Below are 17,753 nucleotides of genomic sequence, written 5' to 3'. Positions count from 1 at the left end.
CCCGGGATAACGAAGCCCGTGGGCACAAAACCTATTAGGCAATGCCCGAACTTTAAAGGCTACGGCCATCCCCATTTGGGGACGTTTGTCTTGGGTAAGCCCGGACTACTCGGGGTAATAATCCCATTAGGCAGCACTCGAATACAAAAGGCTACGGCCATCCTAGAATAGCTCAGAGACGTCCGAGACCCGTAACCAAAACATAAGGCCTTCAAAATTTCTAAACCGGTTCAAAAGGCTACCCTTGGCAAATTGAAATCTAAAATATTCTAAGTACTTTGGGGAAAGCCTCCGGTCATACCGAGCCCCTCCCAATGAGTCTTAAGCAAAATAATATCACAAAACGAGGCTTGTTCGAACCTCCGAATAAGACTTAATCATTAGATGCTAAGACATTCGATATCTTTGCAATCATAAAAGAGCAAAAGGAAACGAGCTTAAAAATTGTCAAGGGAAATATATATATATATATATATATATATATATATATATATATATATATATATATATAAAGCAATCTTTACAAAATCCAAACGGCCTCAATAAGAATTACAAAAGAGCAAACACAAAGAAAAATGTACGGGCACCTAAGCAGCCTGGTCTTTACCAGAGACCGCTTTGTCACTGGGACCATCTGTCACGACCCCAGTTCGCCCTCCGTGAACTGCCGTGATGACACCTAGTTTCTACGACTAGGTAAGCCTAACAAATACAGAACATAAACAAAACTTGTGGAAGAAATAATCAAAAGCTAAAATAACTGAATGGAACAATAGTTATAATACCGCTCGGTATATACAACACAACAATCTCAAAACCAGTACACTATCCCAAAACCCGAAAACTCACGGAAATATAAGCCTTTAGAATAACTAACAGTCTAACTCCAGAATATCTAACAAGAAAGAAAAATACAGAAGGGCAATGTTTAACAGCTAGAATAGAAAGGGACTTTTCGGTCTGCGGATGCGGCAGATGTATCTCGAAGTCTCTAGAGCAGTCGCCTCCCTCAAGGATGGTAGGCCTGAGTAGCGGTACCTGGATCTGCACATGAAAAACATATGTAGAAAGGACATGAGTACACCACAGCGGTACTCAGTAAGTGTCAAGCCTAACCTCGGTTGGGTAGTGACGAGGAAGGTCAGGCCCTACTGAGATTAAATAAAATATAAAGATCAACAGTATAAAACAAAACAGTATAAATAAGTACAACAATAAAATAACACAGGATGTACAGGACAACAACAACTATACAAAAACAAGGTAAACACGAAAAGGAAATACAGCTCACCACCAATAATAATGATTGGGGATCTCCCAGGATACCGTCCTGTACTCTCATGTGTACATATACAATGGATCTCCCGGGATCTCGTCCCGTAGTCCAACTCATAGTGCGTGGGGAATTACCGGAATCCCGTTCCGTAGTCCCAAATATAAATACCTAGTACTGGGGGAATCTACTGGGTGCATTCCCGTAGCTCCATATAACTGTGCAGCGGGATCTATCGGAATCCCACATTCGTAGTCCCAAAATAAACAGACAAGGGGAAAACTACCGGAATCCCACATCCGTAGACCCAAAATAAATACATAGCAACAACAGGAAAATATATAGAAATGACAATATTACATATTAAGGCAACAAATGATTCTAGTCTAGCATGCTGCACAGAATTCAAGTAAGGCAGGTTGAACAAATAAAGCAATTAAGTCACTTAGACATGCTTTCCTAAGCTAACAACAGGCTTAATAGTGCAAGTAATAAAAACAGAAAAGGAAACATACTAGTAATTACTTAAAGAAAATCGGATTTCCAACCATTAGCACAAGTACGCACTCGTCACCTCACGTACAAGGTATTTCAATTACCAAATATATCAATCCTAAGGGGAAGGTCTCCCACACAAGGTTAGACAAGCCACTTACCTCAAACCGGCTCAAAATCAACCCGAAACCATGCTCTTGCCACGAGTACTCGACTCCAAATGGCCCACATCTATTCAATTCAATTGCATAATTTAAATAACACTTCAAGTAACTGATTCTACAATTAAATTCTAAGCTAATACGCAAAATTATGTAAAATGACAAAAATGCCCCTCAGACCCATGTCTCAGAATCGGGTAAAATTTATATTTCCAGAAATCTCGCACTCTCACGAGTTCAATCATATCAAAAGTACTAAAATCGGACCTCGATTTGTCCCTCAAATCATCACTCAAAGGTCTCCAATTATACAAGCCCTAATCCCCCAATTACCACTGGTTTTCCTTAATTCTTCATGCTTAAATTGATAAAAATCAATCCAATAACGAGTTTAGGGACCAAAGACCTTACCCCAATAAACTCCTCTGAAAATCCCTCTTGAAAAGTGTTCCCCAAACTTCTTCCCGTTTTGAAAAGATGAAAAATGGCTAAATTTCGTGAAGGCAAGAATGTATATGTTCTGCCCAGCGATTTCCGCATTTGCGGCCCTAGACCGAATTTGCGGAGCCAAGGTCGCATCTGAGACATTTTATTAAAAGGGCCAGCTTCCGCATCTGCGACTCCCAATCCGCAGATGCGGTACCACTTCTGCGGTATTACCACCGCTTTTGCAGTTCATGAAGGAATGAGCAAATTCTACTTCTGCGGCCACTGAGCCGCTTCTGCGGCGCCGCACTTGCGGAAACCAAACCGCAGGTGCGGTTATGACAGAACCAACAACTGAAACTGCAACTCTAACTCCAAAATATTTCTGTCAACCATATGAATTCATCCCGAGGCCTCCGGGACCTCAACCAAACATACCAACCAATTCTAAAACATCATTCAAACTTGTTCCAACCTTCGAAACGCTCAAAACAACATCAAAACACCTATTTTTCATCGAATTCAAGCCTAAGAATTCCAAAAACTCTAAAATTACGCATTTGATCAAAATGTCTATCAAACCTCGTTCGAATGACCTGAAATTTTGCACACACTCCACATTCAACACTACGGAGCTACTCCAACTTCCGAAATTCCATTCCGACCCTTGGATCAAAATCTCACTATCGGACCGAAAACTTCAAAAATTCAACTTTCGACATTTCAAGCCTAAATTAGCTACGAACCTCCAAAATGCAATCCGAATACGCCTCTAAGCCCAGAATCACCTAACGGAGCTAACAGATCCATCGGATTTCCATTCCGAGGCCGTCTTTAATCTGTCCCGACTACGGTCAACTTACCAACAACTAAGCTCTCATTTAGGGACTAAGTGTCCCAAAACTCTCCGAAACTCAAAGCCGAACATCCCGACAAATCAAAATAGCATAAATAAACTCGGGGAAAGCAGTTAATAAGGGATATGGGCGTAAATTCTTAAGACGACCGGACGGGTCGTCACATCCTCCTACACTTAAACATTCGTTCGTCGTCGAACGAGCATAAAGACATACCTGAAGTAGTGAAAAGATGAGGGTACGACTCTGCATATATTGCTCGGTCTCCCAGGTCACCTCCTCGACCGGTTGGCGCCGCCACTGAACTTTCACGGATGCAATGTTCTTTAACCACAGCTTTCTAACCTAACTGTCCAATATTGCCACTGGCTCCTCAACATAAGTTAGATCATTGTCCAACTAGACTGAACTGAAATCCAACACGTGCGACGGATCACCGTGATACCTCTGGAGCGTCTAAACATGGAATATCAGATGAACTCCGGCCAAGCTGGGAGGTAAGGAAAGCTCATAAGCAACCTCCCCAACACGCCTCAATATCTCAAAAAGGCCAATAAATCTCGGACTCAGCTTTCCTTTCTTCCCGAATTTCATAACGCCCTTCACAGGAGAAACCCGAAGCAGAACCTGCTCTCCAACCATATAGAAAACATCACGAACTTTCTGGTCCGCGTAACTCTTCTGTCTGGACTGGGTTGTACGGAGTCTATCCTGAATCACCTTAACCTTCTCCAAAGCATCCTGAACCAGGTCTGTGCCCAACAATCTAGCCTCACCCGGCTTAAACCAATCCACCAGAGATCTACACCGCCTACAATATAAAGCCACATACGATGCCATCTAAATGCTGGACTGATAGCTGTTGTTAAAAGCAAACTCCGCCAATGGCAAGAACTGATCCCACGACCCTCCAAACTCAATCACACACGCACGAGCATATCCTCAAGAATCTGAATAGTGCGCTCGGACTGTCCGTCCATCTAAGGGTGAAATGTTGTACTCAACTCCACCCGAGTACCCAACTCATGCTGAACGGCCCTCCAGAACCGTGATGTGAACTGTGTACCTCTATATGAAATGATGGACACTGGGATACCATGCAGATGAACAATCTCCGGGATATAAATCTCTGCCAATCGCTCTGAAGAATAAGTAGTACACACAGGAATGAAATGAGCGAACTTGGTCAGCCGATCCATAATTACCCAAATAGCATCAAACTTCCTCAAAGTCCGTGGGAGCCCAACTACAAAGTCCATGGTGATCCGCTCCCACTTCAACTCCGGAATCTCTATCTGCTGAAGTAACCCATGCGGTCTCTGGTGCTCATACTTCACCTACTAATAGTTGAGGCACCGAGCTACAAATCCAACTATATCCTTCTTCATCCGCCTCCACCAGTAGTGCTGCCTCAAATCCTAATACATCTTCGCGGCACCCGGATGAATGGAATACCGCGAGCTATGGGCCTCCTCTAGAATCAACTCTCAAAGCCCATCAACATTGGTACACAAATCCGACCCTGCATCCTCAATACCCCATCATCACCAATAGTCACATCTCTGGCATTACCGTGCTGAACCTTGTTCTTGAGGACAAGCAAATGAGGGTCATCATACTACTGCTCCCTGATACGATCAAATAAGGAAGACTGAGAAATCACGCAAGCTAGAACCCGACTTGGCTCTAAAAGATCCACTCTTACAAACTGGCTGGCTAAGGCCTAAATATCCATCGCCATAGGCCTCTCCGATGCTGGTAAATAAGCCAAACTCCCCAAACTCTCTGCCCGATGACTCAAAGCATCGGCCACCATATTAGCCTTGCCTAAGTGATATAAAATAGTGATGTCATAGTCCTTCAGCAACTCTAACCACCTCATCTGGCGCAAATTTAGATCCTTTTGCTTGAACAGGTGTTGCAAGCTCCGGTGGTCAGTATAAATCTCACAGGGAACTCTATATAAATAATGACACCAAATCTTTAGGGCGTGAACAATGGCAACTAACTCAAGGTCGTGAACATGATAGTTCTTCTCATGTATCTTCAACTGTCTGGACGCGTAGGCAATCACCCTACCATCCTGCATCAACACCACTCTGAGGCCAATCCTCGAGGCATCACAATAGACTGTATAAGACCCCGAACCTGTAGGCAATATCAAAACTAGGGCTATAGTCAAAGTTGTCTTGAGCTTCTGAAAGCTCACCTCACACTCCTCCGTCCACTGGAACGGAGCACCCTTATGGGTCAGTCTAGTCATAGGGGCTGCAATCGATGAAAACCCCTTAACAAAATGACGGTAGTAACCCGCCAAGCCAAGGAAACTGCGAATCTCTATAGCTGAGAATGGCCTGGGCCAACTCTACATGGCCTCTATCTTCTTTGGATCCACCTGAATACCCTCACTCGATACCATGTGGCCTAAGAATTCCACTAAATCCAACCAAAACTCACATTTCGAGAACTTAGCATATAACTTCTTCTCTCTCAGAGTCTGAAGCACAGTCCTCAGGTACTGCTTATGATCTTCCCAACTCCGGGAATACACCAGAGTATCATCAATAAAGACAATGATGAACGAGTCAAGATACGGCTAAAACACAGTGTGCATCAAATGCATAAAGGCTGTTGGGGCATTGGTCAGCCTAAATGACATATCAAGGAACTCGTAATGACTATACCGAGTCCTGAAAGCAGTCTTCAGGATATCTGGCTTCTGAATCTTCAACTGATGGTAACCTGAGCGCAAATCAATCTTAGAAAATACCTGTGCACCCTGAAGCTGGTCAAACAGATCATCAATACGAGGCAAATGATAACGGTTCTTAACTATCACTTTGTTCAACTAGCGATAATCAATACACACACGCATAGAACCATCCTTTTTCTTCACAAACAAGACAGGAGCACCCCAAGGTAATACACTGGGCCGAATAAAACCCTTATCAAGCAATTCCTGTAACTGATCCTTCAACTCCTGCAACTCAGGAGGAGCCATATAATATGGAGGAATAGAAATGGGCTGAGTGCCCGACAACAGATCAATGACAAAATCAATATTATCAGGCGGCATGCCTGGTGTGAGCACGTGATTTTTGCCCTATATATGAATAATTCCCAAAATTCCAACAAAATAATATTTCTTTATTTTTTGTTTTTACAATTTTTTGTGCATTTTGGTATCATTTTCTGATAATGGTTGCATTTTATTTGTGCATGTTAATTCATATAAAATACAAAAAATATGCATTTGCATTTAGGATATAATTTTATATGTTTAGGATCAATTAGGGGTTAGTTTGTTTTAGAACCAAACATGAAAAATTACAAAATAGCTCACTTTCGCATTTTAATTATTTTAATCGTAAATTTGGCGTAAAATAGGTTTTAAATAATTTTAGAATTTAATTAGTTTAGTTTTGAAATATATTAGAACTTTATTTTGAATTGTTGCAATATTATAAAATCAGAAAAATAAATACAAAATTACAAAGTGGAAAACAAAATACAAAAATAGATAAAAGAAATAAAAGAGGAAACAAACAAACAAGAAACAATTGGGCCTCTTCTGAATTGAGTATCAGCCCAAACCATCACGCCCAAACAGCCCAGAACCCTCCGGTCCAATGCGCTAAAATCAAAACGACGCCGTTTGGCGTCAATCAATTCAAGCCGTCGAGGTCTCATGATCTAACGGCCAGAAAGCCCCCACTCCTAACTATATAACTGTCCGAAACCTTACCTCCCCACCCTGGTCCTTCGCCTTCCTCACCCTACCTCTCCTTGCAAACCCTAATCCCAGCCGCCCCAAAATCCTCGCCGGCGGCAAGTGCAACCTACGCCGTTCAACCCCAAATTAACACCATAGATCCCCCATGAATCCCTTTTTCCATTCATGCTATTGGTTTCCCTCGAATATTGCCAGAGCTCGTCGAATCTCCGATTGAAGTTTTCCGGCCAAGTCGCAAACTCATCCAAACCGGCTTAAAATCATACCACACCATCCCCAGACTTCCCTCAACCCAAATCCATGACCAACTTCCTTCGAATCTCGGTGAAGCGGCTCGAATTTCAGATCTAAGAATTTCTGGCCAAAACCCTAACCCAAAATCTTTGTGATTTTAGACCGTAATATCCTTAACCATGTGTTCTCTTGTAAAAACACATGGTTAGGGATGTTATGTGTCAAAAATCTGGAAAGATTCGGACGATAGCAGCTGGCCGGAGTTTCTCGTGCTTCAGTGAGCTTTCTTGTTTCTTTTTACTTGCATAGTTGAAGTTTTGGTTATAGTTTTGATTTCATTAAAGTGTTCTGTTAATTTTACGATTTATTTTTGTGTATTAGTATAGTTTAAATCTTCTTTGTTCCTTGTTCCTTGTTCCATCTGTTTTAATCAGTAAAACATCTTCGCATTTTTAGTTTAGTTTGATGCATGTGTCATTTGTTAGTTAATCATAATTTTACTTGCAGAATCGGCATAATTGATTAGTTTGGATTCAATACCATTTTGTCCATTAATGTTAGCTGGATGTTTAGGTTGATTTCAAATTGCTTTTTAGTTCTGAATTTAATGTTCGAATGGTCAATTGTGAGCTTATTGGTTAAAAGCTAGTTTAATTTCATTTAAATGTTGACTAATCCTGTTCTCCTGGTTTTTCTAAGTTGTTTGGGTTTGGGTGATTGAATAAATAGGATTGGTTAGTTCAATTGGGTAATTTCTGAGTTCTAGTTAATTAGTCCTAGTTAGTTTTGAATTAATTTAGGGGATTGGTTATAGCTGTTGAGAATATAGGTAGAATCAGTAACTTGGAGAAGCTTTCAGGGGTAGTTTAGGCATGGAAAAGGGAAATCCTGATAAGAATAGTAATTTTAAAGTAGGGGTAAGGGTAGTATAGGTATTGTGGGGGTAGAAGAACATCCTAGGGCTTTCTAGAACGGCACTTTAGTGTAGGTGTTAGCACAATAGTGGGATTTACTTGTTGAGAAAGTCAAAAATAACGGGACCAAACTGAAAATAAGGGAGGGACTAAAAAGAAACCTAAAATCTGATTTACCCTCTTTTGTCACCTATAAAAGGGCATCAAATGCCTTGAGGATAGGGGCTGAAAATTTTGAAATTCAAGAAAAATTCTCTCAAACCTTAACTTTAGAAGAAAAGTCCAAAAATGGGGGCTGAAATAGTGAGCATACGATTCCCAATCCGAAAAAAGTAGTTCTACTGTTTCATTGAGTTGAAGAAAGTCTCGAGTGATTCATTGAATTTTCTAGAGATTTTATTGATTTCTGGCTTGTTTTTAAGTTTGAAACAGTAGCTCTTCGTTGATAAGTTGAAATGAATTGAATCTGGATTAAAATTTCGATTCCAAGTCTGTTGGTTTATTGTTCGAATGAACTCTTTCTTCTGAGTTTACTGGGTACTGATTCTGGGCTTGAGGCTGTGATGTAACTGACAATTTTGTCAATTGATGACTGTTGTTGTTGCTGTTGACTGACTCTCTCCTACTCCTATTCTGTTCACATCCAGGTATGCTCTCGAATTGTGATGGAGCTGAACTTTGCTTGAATATGGAGAAACTTGTGAATATGAGTCAAATTGGAATAAACAAATCAGTTTTTTTAAAACCATTGTGTAGTTTCTTTTTATATTATTGATGTTTGGATCAGTTTGTTATGAAGATAAAACTATCTGTTTAGTTTCTAAGTATGGGATATTCATTTAGTTTTAGTAGGCCTGTGACACTTAGTGAACTGTTAATTGATTTGTATTCTTCCAGGTTCATTTCAATCAGATTTAAGTCCAGTAGGTGTTTGGATTGTTGATTAATGTATTGAATTGATAATCATAGTTGAGATTGCTAATTGTTGTTGGGAAATGTTACTGAAATCATGCACGTTAATTTGTTTTTGTTTAAAAAGTTGAACGTAGTTGTTTGAGTTTGATGATTAGCTAATGATTGGTTCTATATTTAAAAATTTAAAGCTCCGTGGTCACAATTGTCATTGTTAGTTAGGATCAATTGGGAATCGTTTATTGGCGTGTTTGTAAGCTGGTGGTATCCCTGCCCAGGTTCGATCCTGGGTCCTTGTCCAGCTTGCAATGAGTTTCGAATTGGGCCTCCCTTTAACGGCCCAGCTTATGAGAAATTCCTTCAATAGGCTCTTGGGCATCACTCAAGGCCCCAATAAATGATAGAATTAGTGAACCAGCGTTCCTTGCGATCTGTGGGTCATCAAAATCCAATTGCGTCCAATTAAAATGTAAGAGCCCTCTTAATTTATTAACTAACTAGATCTATTGATTATTGGAAACGAGCCATAGTAGATAACAAATAGCTTTTTTTTTTAGTTTAAATACCCTTAAATAACAAAATGAGATGAGCCTCGCCGAATAAAACTACAATTTGCGGGGCCCTCGATAAATAGTGTCTTAATTTCTTAGAATTCGGAATGGGCCGTTTAGCGAATTTCACGGCCTTCCCTAAAGATAATAACGCGTTAGATACTTTAGGAGCGTTTTTAATAAATTACCTTCTTAAACTCGGGTGCGCATTGATGCGACCCAAATCCAAATCTCAACGGAGTCGAAATGTGTCAACGACCACGGGTGCATTGATTGTGACGAGGTTCGAGACATGTTTTCACGACGTTGCAATTCTCATAATAATAATAAAAGCGGTTCGAAATTAAAAAAAACCCATAAGCAAGAACATGTTTTTAAATCAGATAAGATCAAATACAACAGTTGAGCGACCGTGCTAAAACCACGGAACTCGGGAATACCTAACACCTTCTCCAGGGTTAACAGAATTCCTTACTCGGATTTCTGGTTCGCAGACTGTAACAGAGTCATATTTTTCCTCGGTTCGGGATTCGAATGGTGACTTGGGACTCCATTAATCTCCCAAGTGGCGACTCTAAAATCTTAATAACTAAATCCCGTTCCGATTGTCCTTTAATTGGAAAAAACTCCTTTATGCCCTTACGGGGGTGTAGTGAAAAGGAGGTGTGACAGCTCTGGCGACTCTGCTGGGGATCGAACCCAGAATCTCTGGTTTCGCAGACCAGAATTCGGGCTTAGATATATTGTTGTATTTAATTTTATCTGATTGTCCTACATGTCTTGTGCTGAATATGCTAAATGTTACCGCTTTGATATTATCTGAACTGTATATAAACTGTGCCGACACCCTTCTCTCTTCACCTCCGGGGATGTGCTTACTGGTTGAGACTCCCTATTCTGTTAGTGTCATACCTTGAAATAAGAAAGAGGCCGGACAAGTTACGAAGCCAGATGGCCTTTTGGTTCCCGGTAAGTTGCCCCCTCCTCGACTCGAGTTGTCCTCTCGGGTACACAGTCTAGAACACCCACCCAGGTTTTTGAACATAGAATAACGTGACTTCATGCCGGATATCTAGTAGGAACGCTTGTTTGCATCACGTTGCATTTGACTTAGGGGACTCAACACAGGGGTTGGGTCCGTCCAGGACTAGCAACCTGAAATGAAAAGACCATCCTGATGCATTCTCTTGTGTTGCGCATTTATTTGTTCCGAACCTGCATGTTGACCGGTTTCTGAATCTCAAAAATGTTGGAAAATTGAGAAAAGAAAAAAAGAGAGAGAAATAACAGTTAGGGAGTTAAAACCCCAATGCCCAAACACTGTCGAAACTCTGCCAAAATTTTGAGAAAATGAAAAAGGAAAATGCTTTATTTCTAATAGTCTGTTTTACTAAAAACAAAGGAAAAATAGAAAAAAAGAGTCTTTTATTTTTGGAAAGTGTTTGTTGAAAAAAAAAGTCTTTTATTCTTAGTTTGGAAAATAGGTTGTTTATTGTTTGTTAGAAAAGAAAAATTGAAAATGAAAAAGAGTATTGTTTTAAAAATAGTTCGGTTAATTGGGCCGAACTACGCCGGTTTGATTCTCACAGGGTGTGGGATACGTAGGCAACCCTCATCGGGTCCAACCTTTCTTTTGCAAAAATAGCCAAAAAAATGTCAAAATTTTTATTTTTCGTCATAAATAAGTAAAGTGGGGCCGTCTTGTCATAAATAGCCAGATATCCCCAAAAGGGACGCGGGAAGGCTGACTTTGCAAAAATAGCCATCTTGGTCAATTTTTGATTTTTGACTGGTTGACTTTCGCAGCCTTAAAATCTTTGTTCCCGAAGTGCTGACAGACCGCATTTGAGAATCGAGTTCTTCATTTTAAAATTTAAAAATATATAGGTAATTCTGAGTCAAAAATATAGATAGTTCTTTTTTGAGTCGAATAAAAGTTTTTCTTTTGCTTAATCGCCTTAATAAATGTGCAGGATGAGCACGATGCTGAATGAACCCTTTTCAATAATGACCAAAATCCCTTTTGAGTCGCGATTATGGTGGAATGATTTAGGCAAAGAAGGGCAAGACGAAGTGAAAAAGTATTTGAAAGATCTCCCGGATTTATTAGACTTTCAGCCTCGGGGTGATATTATCAGGGCATTGGTCGCTTATTGGGATTCGACACATAATGTATTTCATTTCTCGGACTTTGAGCTCACCCCGACATTGGAGGAAATAGCGGGGTACATCGGAAGTGATCAAGCTCCGTTGAGGTTCAAATACTTAATTGCTCCCAGGGCCATTACCGTACATCGGTTTTTGGATTCCTTGAAAATACCCCGAACAGTTCATCATCCAGATTTTGCAAAGGGTTTCTGCAATTTCCGCTTCATATATGATAGATATGGCCACGTGGGCGGATTCAATAATCCAGACTTTAAGCTATACAGTAGAAGTAATCGACAAAAATGGGAGGAACACAGACGGGTGGCTTTTATGATAGCCTTTTTGGGCCTCATAGTATTTCTAAGGAAGGATGGAGATATTGATTTGAAAGTAGCTGGGGTCGTCAGTACCTTGCAAACCATGGGGAAAAGCACTTTAGCACCTATGATCATGGCTGACATCTTCCGGGCTCTCACAGCTTGCAAAGCTGGGGGCAAATTTTTTGAGGGATGTAACTTGTTGTTACAAATGTGGATGACTGAGCATTTGTGCCCCCGCTCTCAGCTCTTGAGTTACGGTTCATTTGAGAAAATTTGTATAGGAGAATTTTACACAAGAATCAAAGGGGATAGTCTACCTGAAGGAGTCACGGCTTGGACATCATTATTCCGGACCCTCACTGCCAGCCAGATACAGTGGGTGCTTGGATGGTTACCTATCGAAGAAGTCATATATATGCCAGCAGCCAGGCCGCATTTTCTGTTGATGGGACTCAAAAGCATCCAGCCCTATGCACCATATCGGGTTCTGAGGCAACTCGGGAGGTATCAAGTAGTACCGAGAGATGAAGATCTGAGTACCCAAGTGGTCGAAATTAGTCCTGACGGTCGGTTCCCCGAAGAAGAGGTTCGCCAAATCTGGAGTGAGTGTCAACATTTGATGGCGAACACTTGTGTGTCAGATAGGGATAAAGGGGAAGTCGCTCTGGGGTATCATGATTGGTTCAGAGGTGACATGGCGTGCGGGAGACCGGCTAAAAGACCTCATCTCGAAGATTTCGCCGAGCCATCCCAAGAGCAGTGGGACTGGTTAGCAAGGGAAGAAGGTTATCGAGTTGAGATTGGTAAACTGAAGCAGCAAGTTGAGAGTCTGAAATTCGAGAACAATGTACAGGTTGCTGCGGATCAAGGTGAGAAGAACATACTGGCTCGAGAAAACGAAGCGCTTAGGGCCCAAATCCGGCAATTGAGGATAACCGTCGATAAGCAACCAAGGAGTCGATGAGATGAGCAATTGATAAAAAGGCTGGAAAATGAACTCAGGGAATGGCGAGGTGAATTAGAAAAATCTGAGAATATCATGGCAGAGCTTAAAGCGCAGTGGGCTACAAGAATAGAGGAGCGTCGCCAGTACTTGAATCAGTTGAAAAGGGATCATGAGAAAATTGTTGCCGATTTAAAGAGAAAAGTGATTGCCCTTGAGGGTAAAGCGGTTAGACAGGCTAGAGACTTTGGAATTGAAAGTGGACATTGTTACGACTTGTTGGCCCAAATGGAGGTAGAAGTGCAGCAGTTGCAAGATCAACACCTGCAGGATTCTCGAGCTTTAAAGACATGCAGCGATCAGATAAGACGCTTGCTTATAGAAAAGAAGCAAACAAAAGACAGGATTAGAGCCATCGCTCATGCTATTTTCAGGAGATGCCTGGTTTGCGAAGACATGACCCATACTACTTTTGCCTCCGCAGTAATGATCTATGTGAAACAACCATGAATGAATTAGAGCAGCTTGAAAGGGATTTGGATCCTAGGCCCGCGGCGAGGCCGAACGACGCCCCGTGGACACCTAAGTTTGAAGCACTAGAGTATGCATAGGATATATCTGTAGTTTTCTACCTTTTGAGTCTGTCTTTCGTCTGTTCGTTATCTTTTCAGGTCAAGTATGTTTGCGGTCTTAGAGTCTGTGTTTGCTTTTAATTTGCGTCTGTTAGTTTCATTCCGAGAAATGTTTAGTTTGTAATAGTTTGTTTTAGTAATGAAAATAGAAAATTTCAAAATTTCCACCCTTTATTTTTGCTTTATTTTTCACGAACTACGCTTGGTCTGATTCATGCGGGGTCACGATACATAGGCAATCTCCATAGGATTCGACCGTAATCGTAACAACAAAACGTAAGAAAGAGAGCGATAAAAAGAAGGGAGCGAAAAAGAGAGAAAGAAAGAAGAGAGCAGAAAAACAAAAGAGAAAGAGAAAGCAAGAAATGAGCGGAAACACAAAAGAGAAAGAAATAGAAGAAAGAAAAGAGCACAAAAGAGGGATAATGTGAGAAATGTGAAAGAAAGGTAAAAAGAAACAAGGAAAAAAGTGCCAGGATGACGCATGCAATCATGCAAACGCATAATAGAAATGATTAACTGTATAGGTGCATTCATGCCAACGTGAGGTTGTCAAATCTGTTAAGACTTAATCGCTAACAAAGTGGTTGTCTAAATGTGTGAGTCCAGGCAGGTGGTTAGTTGATTGGCAATTCTAGCAACTCACCCGTACAACACCCGGTCGAAAGATAAAGTAAACATGACAGGGCAGGACTCGGAAATCAGCATCGTAGACCCCTCAAATGAAGTTGAGATAACAGATGTGGGTGCTATGAAAGAAGAGATGAGAAAACTAAAAGCACAAATGGCCGAAATGCATCGGGCATGGTCTCAGGGACATCCGGCACCACTATACCCCGCTAATCCATCTTACATCCCACCCCTGGCTCAGGCTCCAGAGCCCACCACTCCCGACGCATCTTCAGCCTTCCCCTATCACACCCAGGTCTATGGTACTACTTCATACGCTCCTCCAGCTCCACCACCCAAATAGAACCCTACCCTACCCATGGCTCCAGTCTTTGTGGCACCTCGCCCAGCCCCATTACATAGATCGTCTAGTGAGCCGTTATTCCAAGCTCACGACACCCAATATTACCCTCCTGAACCCACTTTCAAAGTGCCTGAGCCATATACCTATTCTCCCTATTTTGAAATCCCGGGAGAAGTTGAGAAACCGGTTAAGAATGCAGAACAGGAGGAAGTGATTCATAAAGTCAAAAGCATGGAGCAATCCTTCAAGAACATGCATGGTTTAGGTAACCAAGTCAGCATTGCATACAAAGATTTGTGCCCTTTACCTGATGTTCAGTTGCCTGCGGGGTTTAAAATGCCGAAGTTTGACTTGTATGAGGGGCACGGTGACCCAGTAGCCCATCTACGTGGCTTTTGTAGCAAGATGAGAGGTGCTGGGGGGAAGGACGAATTGTTGATAGCCTATTTTGGTCAAAGCTTGAGTGGGTCCGAGCTGGAATGGTACACGAGACAGGACCCCGGCCGATGGTATACATGAGATGATTTGGCACAAGCATTCATTGGCCATTTTCAGTATAACCTTGAGATAGTCCCCGATCGTCTGTCATTGTTGAAGCTGGAAAAGAAGCCTGGGGAAAGTTTTAGAGAGTTTGGTTTCCGCTGGAGGGAACAAGCAGCAAGGGTTGATCCTCCAATGAGGGAGAGTGAGATGGTAGATTACTTCTTGCAAACATTGGAGCCTACCTATTTTGGTCATCTAGTGACATATGTCGGAAAGTCATTTAATGAAGTGGTAAAGATGGGATCCATGATTGAAGAGGGATTGAAGTCTAACAAGATCTTGAGTTACTCGGCATTGAAAGCAACCACCCAGGCCATCCAAAGCGGTACTGGTGGTGTGCTTGGAAAGAAGAAGAAGGAAGAAGTTGCTACGGTTGAAACTAGTACTTGGTCCAGGCCCAATAACCCTCCACCCTACTACAACCAACCCAGACCCCACCACCCAAACTACCAATATACCCCATATGGCCCACCACAACACTACTATCCACCACCAGAACCACACTTTTCTATCCACCACGCCCAGATATACACTCAGCCTCCGGTGCACTCGCAATGGCGTGCACCGGCTCCCTAAAACACACATCCACCCTCACAAAACACCTATCCACCCCCAGGGCAAACAGACCAGGAACCAGCTTCCGCCCAAACCAAGCTTTTAGAAGTGAGAAGGCCCCAAACAGAAAAATATTTACTCCACTGGGAGAATCTTACACCACTCTCTTCTATAGATTGAAACAGTTGGGAATGTTGACCCCAATTGAGTCCAAAGCACCAAACCCCTTTCCCAAAAACCTGGACCATTCTGTTAGCTGCGAGTATTGCTCAGGGATGCCGGGGCACGATACTGAAAAATGTTGGAAATTGAAAAACGCGGTACAAGAACTCATTGATAATCGCCGTATTGAAGTACAGGCCCCAGAGGCCCCAAACATCAATCAAAACCCGTTACCAGCGCATTATGAAGCCAATATGATCGAACTGATACATAAGGGGACAGAGCCTAAAAAACCCTCGCAGACGGTCATGGTGATCAGTTCTACAGAATTCAAGGTCAAAGGAAAGACAGTTAGCGCAAGTCCAGTGGTTCAGCTAAAAGCGATAAAAGATAAGCCAGTGTTGGTAATGGGAAAAGGACAATTTGTTGCTGCAAAAAAGCCAGAGCCAATCAAGTTAGTGGTACCGGGGTCATCATCTGCACCCGTAGTTATTGTGAAAGGGGCCTACATAGAACCAGTTGTCATAAAGCCGGTAGTCCAATTACCCGTGGTTGATAGCAAAGCCGTACCATGAAAATATGACAAGGTAGTGGTGACATACAAAGGAAAGGAAATTGAGGAAGAAAGTTGTGAAACACAAGGGCTAACTCGGTCAGGACGTTGTTTTGCTCCCGAAGAGTTGGGAAAGGCTAGGGGCGCTAAAGACAATCCAGTGCTAGTCAAAAAGGCCGTGACGGAAGAAGAGGCAGAAGAATTTCTGAAAAAGATGAAAGTGCAAGATTATTCCATTGTTGAACAATTGAGAAAAACACCGGCCCAGATCTCGTTGTTGTCATTATTGATCCATTCTGACGAGCATTGCCGAGCTTTGATGTAGATATTGAATGAAGCTCATGTGCCTGACAAAATTTCAGTGAACCATCTAGAGACAATTGCCAACAAAATCTTTGAGGTAAACAGGGTAACATTTTCTGATGATGAATTTCTTGTGGAAGGCACAGAACACAATAAAGGTCTCTACTTGACGGTCAAGTGTGAAGATTCAATGGCTACTCGGGCGTTGATCGATAACGGGTCAAGTGCTAATATTTGTACGTTGTCCACATTGAACAAGTTGAAGATTGATGATGATAGAATCCGGAAAAATAGTATTTGTGTTCGAGGGTTCGACGGAGGGGGAACAAACACAGTGGGGGATATTATACTCGAATTGACTATTGGACCAGTCGAGTTCACTATGGAATTTCATGTGTTGGACGCTGCAGTGTCCTACAATCTTTTGTTGGGTCGACCATGGATCCACGCGGCCAAAGCAGTGCCTTCCACACTGCACCAAATGGTCAAGTTCGAGTGGGACAGATAAGAAATCGTGTTATATGGGGCAGATCCCACATGCGCCATGAATGATGCCATTGTTCCCTTTATAGAAACTGAAGATGATAAGGGACCATGGGTTTATCAGGTCTTTGACACGGTCCCGATGAACAGAGTGCCCGAGGGTAAAAGCATTCCATGTCCCAGGGTGGCAGCTACGACCGTCATGGTAGTATCAAAAATGCTGAGTAATGGGTTCGTGCCAGGAAAAGGTCTGGGGGCTGAGCTTCAGGGCATTGTGCAACCTGTTTCTCTGCCCAAAAATCTGGACACCTTCGGACTGGGGTTCAAACCAACAGCGGCAGATGTTAGAAGGGATCGTAAAATGAAAAAGAAAGCTTGGGTTCTTCCCAAACCAATTCCACGCTTGTCCAGGTCCTTCGTCAGGCCGGGTAGCAAGAAGCAGTCATTGGCAAAGGTGTCGGGTCCACTGATTGGTGCAGAGGAGAATTTGGATAGGGTGTTCGAGAGGGTATTTGCTGAAGTGAACATGGTTGAGGCCGGGGAAGTGTTAAGCAGAGCAGATATACAGTACATCGGACCGCA

This window comes from Nicotiana tabacum, chromosome 7 (assembly GCF_000715075.1).
Source record: "Nicotiana tabacum cultivar K326 chromosome 7, ASM71507v2, whole genome shotgun sequence".
NCBI lineage: Eukaryota > Viridiplantae > Streptophyta > Magnoliopsida > Solanales > Solanaceae > Nicotiana > Nicotiana tabacum.
This window is presented reverse-complemented; position numbering follows the sequence as displayed.